This window comes from Hyaena hyaena, unplaced genomic scaffold, assembly GCF_003009895.1.
Source record: "Hyaena hyaena isolate Hyena2069 unplaced genomic scaffold, ASM300989v1 scaffold_1152, whole genome shotgun sequence".
In the NCBI taxonomy this organism is placed as follows: domain Eukaryota; kingdom Metazoa; phylum Chordata; class Mammalia; order Carnivora; family Hyaenidae; genus Hyaena; species Hyaena hyaena.
This window is the reverse complement of record NW_024081780.1, coordinates 533,506-538,559: the sequence shown is the minus strand read 5'-3', so window position 1 is coordinate 538,559 and position 5,054 is coordinate 533,506. Positions and strand designations below refer to the sequence as shown.

The 5,054-nt window shown below is 43.4% G+C and overlaps 1 non-coding gene across 1 annotated transcript; it reads right to left on the bottom strand.

The window, feature by feature from the left end:
• Positions 1-4,665: 4,665 nt before the first annotated feature.
• LOC120224267 lies at positions 4,666-4,769 on the bottom strand. The gene has a single exon (XR_005526512.1). It is a non-coding gene; the product is annotated as a U6 spliceosomal RNA (small nuclear RNA).
• Positions 4,770-5,054: the final 285 nt, after the last annotated feature.

Sequence of the window (5,054 nt, the reverse complement as noted above, 5' to 3'; positions counted from 1 at the left end):
TGCCCCATATAGGTCCGACAATATAGGTCCTAAAAAGAGGAGATCCTTTCTCAGCTCTGATGAGAAGGACACGTGGTGATGGGGATGCTGTGTTACTGGCTTTGAAGATGGAGGAAGTGAGCCATGAACCATGAAGTGTGGGCGGCCTCTACAGCTGGAAAAGGCAAGAAAATGGGTCACCAATTAGAGTCTACACAAGGTAACATAGTCCTGCTGACATCTTAATTTTCATCTGCCGAGACCCGTGTCTGACTTCTGATCTCCACAACTGTAAATAATACACATGTGATGTTTATTAAACAAAAGTCACCAAAATTTGCGGCAATTTGTTATAGCTATGAGGAAAACCAATATGAGGAAGATCTGATTTAATAAGAGAAAATGGGGGGCAGCGGTCATTTTGATGGAGAAGGTTGTAACATGGGACCGTAGGGATTAGTAGTGGGACACGAACTTGTAAAAGTAAGGTTTTGGGGGCATCTGGGTGGCCTCTTTCATTAAGCGTCTGACTCTTGATTTTGGCCCAAGTCATTATCTCACAGTTGGTGAGACCCAGCCCCGTGTTGGGATCCATGCTGACAGAGTGGAGCCTGCTTGAGATTCTCCTTTTTCCTCTCTCTCTGTCCCTCCCTTGCTTGCTCTCTCTCTCAAAAAAAAAAAATTAAAAGTAAGGGTTTTATAGATAATTCAGAATTAGGACAACACAGTGAAACTCCAATTTCCTTATACTTATGTTCTTTTCTAGCTAGTGAAACGTTGATCTTGGCAAAAGTGGGAGATGCGCTTCTGGGTGGGTAAGGGGCAGACAATACCATGAGCAGAAAGTGACCCAAGGTAGGTCGTGATAATAACCTTCAATTATATGCTTTATGAACGTCTTTCAGCTTCTGACCTGGTCTCTTTAATACAGATTTTGAATCTAGCTACCAAGTGTTTCCACGGCAACCTGCACAAAAGACTTTTACATGAATCTTAGTCACTGTATGCCTCCCACACCGGTAATCGATGCAGAAGAGCAGTGGGCAGTTGTCTTCTCCATAGGGACACAACCCTTTTGGCTGGAAGGAAACTAGAGGAAGAGAGAGATCCTGTACTCAAGAAAGGCCGACATGACTCTCCCCAGAATAAACCCTGTGGGGAAAGAAAGAAATAGATCTCCCTCCAGGGCTGTGCCACTGAACATGGGGTAAGAAGACATTTAGGGGTGAGTGGCCGATTCCACGAAGTGTAGAAAGCTACAGGAATGTTGTGGAACCTCTTCCTGGAAGTCAATGAATGGAATTGTTTTTGGAAAAGCATTTTGTTTTAAATGTGAAGCAATAAATTATGACACGGGGGGTATAATTTGTACTAGTGTTCAAAGTAAAGACCTCAATGGGATTTCACGTGGCCGCAGACCACAGAGGCTCACTCTGCTCCTAGAGAGATGGCAAGACATAGGACGACTGGTGTAAGGCACCTCCTCTTTGACATCCCTTCCGTGGGGAGTGTCGAATGACTGGGATTTTCTGGATATTTCCTTCTAAATTATAACCCAAAGTATATTTTATGAACCAGTCCATCTTGCATGTTTAACTATAGTGTGTGTGTAATAAATACTCTTTTCAAGCTTGCCTGAATCTCTCTCCAGACTACCCTCCCCCCTTTATTGTTCCCCTTGTGTTCTAGAAAACTGTTCTTTATTCATTCTCAAGACACTGTCCTATGCTGGGATTCCAGGAAAGCTGACTTGAGGTGGGAGATTAGTGTGTAGGAGGTTAATTCAGGAATGTTCTCTGGGATTTGTGACTAATCCAGGGAAGGGAGCAGGACTGGGCAGAGAGAAAAGCCGGGCTGGGATGCATTCTCTATGGCAAACCCAACTCTGAAACTAGAATAGCACTCTGTGTTGGAGTGAGGATGCTGGGCCCTTCTCTCTCTGTGTAGAACAATTACTGGGTTCTGGCTGCCTGGGAATATGATTGTTAGATTTAGCAAATAAAAATACAACATGCCCATGGGAGCCTGGGTGGCTCAGTCAGTTGAGCATGTGACTCTGGGTTTTGGTTCAGATCATGATCCCAGGGTCGTGGGATTGAGCCCTATGTCTGGCTCTGTGCTGAGTGTGGAGCCTGCTTAATGTTCTCTCTCTCCCCCTCTGTCCCTCCCCCCACTCACTCTCTGTCTCTCTCTAGAATAAAAAAAAAAAAAAAACTACAACATGCCCAGTTAAATTTGCATTTCAGATTGGCAATGAATAGTTTTTTTAGTACATATGTGTCTCGTGCAACATTTGGGACATAACTTTACTAAAAATATTTGTTGTTAATCTGAAATGTGAGTTTAACCGGATATCCTGTTATTATATCTAGCAGTCCTGTCAGAGAAGGGAGCAGGGCCATTCAGAGAAGGAAGGAACATTGCTGGGGAATCTGGAAAGGCCTCCAGAAGAAGACGATATTTGAGCAGGGTCCCTGATGGGCAGGCTAGATTTAGATGTGCAGAGGTGGACAGCTGTGGAGAGTTCTCCGAGGATGCGTGCATGAGGGTCATTGTGCATTTGGGCCAGGTACAAGTTTTCTCAGCAGAAGCCATTCCCAAAGTGGCTGACAGGTGAAGACTGAATGTGGGCAGCAGCCCCAGCAGTTGGGGACAGGAATATTCTAGTTCTCCTGGGGGATCTGTGCTGAGCATCAGCTCTAGGCACCCATCACATCCCATTTTGTATCGCCATGAGATGTCAAGGTGAGAGTCAGGTAGGTGTGCCTGGGCTTTTGTGAATCAAATAATAGTACTTGGTGGGACTGAACCAGGGAGGTTTTGTGGTTCTTTGCTCTCACTTAAAAAAAGAAAAATGGTATCACTTCAAGATAACCTGGGTGAATGACCTCCCCTTCCCCAAACTCCAAGGGAAAGAAAAAGATCTTCTCCTAGATGCCAAATATAATTGTCAGCAGCTGGGACTGATTGAAATGACAGCTGATTCTGTTGGATAATAGTTTTAGAAAGAGTTGCTGCAGAGCAACTGTAATCAACCTAAAGTTCTCATAGTTGTGTATGTCTCTGGATAGTTAAGTCCTGTATGGAAAATATCTCTATCCAGGAAATAAACTTATTTGCTTACGTGTATATCCCGCAATTACAAGATACTCTAAGTGCCTGTTCCTTTATTGGACACTTACTAAGATGGTTTGTGGTTCAGACGGGCAACTGGGTATCCTGTGTGAAGTGTTTCCTAGGCTAAAAACTCAACAGCTATTAAACTATAGCATAAGCATTTGAGACCATCATCATCGAATTGTCTTTATGTTAACACGGACACCTAATCATTTTCTGCTCTGGCTGGGGATTATCCCTTGGCCTGTCCCTGTGGGCACCAAACCTATTTTCAGTTCAGGCATATGTTATGTTTCAAACTCCAGCTTAGCTGAACCAAGCCGTAGAGCTGTGTGCTTTGCAGAGATCTGGAACACCTCTTCTCTAAGCTCTTTCAGGAAATCCAACCCCAGTTTGCAGCTTCATTGCAGTGATCAAACCTGTATTTATAAAGGATCACCCAAAACTACAGTTGATTCCTTTAGATGTCATAATAATCCTATCTTGACTACTGAAAGCTGCGTTCTTATACTACATTGTTGTGACTTTCACAGAATTGCCTTTTTAAATTTTAACTTCTTTTAATTTTACCTTTACCCTGAAGAATATTATATAAAAGAGTTCTGTGAGTCCTGATAATACTATCTTAATAATAATAATGATAATTATTTATTGTATGATGGTAATTCCTGAAGTTCACTCATTCTTTCAATAAATATATAGTGAGCAATTTTCACATGCTTGATATTCTTTTAAATTCTGGGAATGCAGATGAATGAGGGAGACAAAATCTCTGCCTTCGTTGAATTTATATTTTAGTGGGGGAGGGGGAGACAGTGCAAAAGAAATATAATAGGGGCGCCTGGGTGACTCAGTCGGTTGAGCATCTGACTCTTGATTTTGACTTAGGTGGTGATCTTATGTTGCGTGGGATGGAGCCTCGTATGGGGCTCTGTGCTGAGAGCATGGAGCCTGCTTGGGAGTCACTCTCTGCCTCCCCCCCCCCCACTCATGCACATACTCTCTCTCTCAAAATAAATAAATAGTTTAAAAAAAGAGATAAAGGGGAACTTGGGTGGCTGTCGGTTAAGCGTCCGACTTCGGCTCAGGTCATGACCCTGTGGTCTTGTGAGTCTCAGCCCCGTGTCGGGCTCTGTGCTGACAGCCCTGAGCCTGGAGCCTGCTTCGGACTGTGTGTCTCCCTCTCTCTCTGCCCCTCCCCTGCTCACACTCTGTCTCTCAAAAATAAATAAATGTTAAAAAAATTTTAAAAAGAGAGAAATTGATAGCAAGTGCTACGGAACCAACAGAGCTGGGAAGGGGGATGGGGAGTGGTGACCTTACGTACGTGACCGTTGAAGACTTCTCCAGTGATGGGTAGGATGACTCAGGTACTCCGCTGAATACTTTATATCAGAATGTTGCTCATTGTTATTATTAATTTTTTAATGTTTTTAAAGTAGGCTCTCTGCCCAGCATGGAGTCCAACGTGGGGCTGAAACTCACAGCCCTGAGATCAAGACCTGAGCTGAGATCAAGAGCCCAACGCTTAACTGACTGAGCCACCCAGGTGCTCCTATTATTATTATTTTTTTAATGGAACACTACACGAATTTGCATGTCAGCCTCATGCAGGGTCCAGGCTAATCTCTGCATCGTTCCAATCTGAGTATTTGTACTGCCAGAGAGAGCACAGGATTTGTTCATTATTTAATCCCGTGAAGATGATGTTCATTATATCACACAGTGTCTTCTTCATGAGGACCCATGGGGGAAACTTTCTCTTTGGTGGTAGAACTAGCAATAGTTGGGCTTCTCCTGAGTAACTGGTTTCTTTTTATCTTCTGGGCCATAACACTCATGTAACAGATCATGTTTACCTCTTTATTTAGGCTACAAGGAAACTTAAAGCTTTGGCATAAACTGAGAGTATTGACCTTACTCTTGGCTTGGTCTTACTTTTTCTACCTCATTTTGGC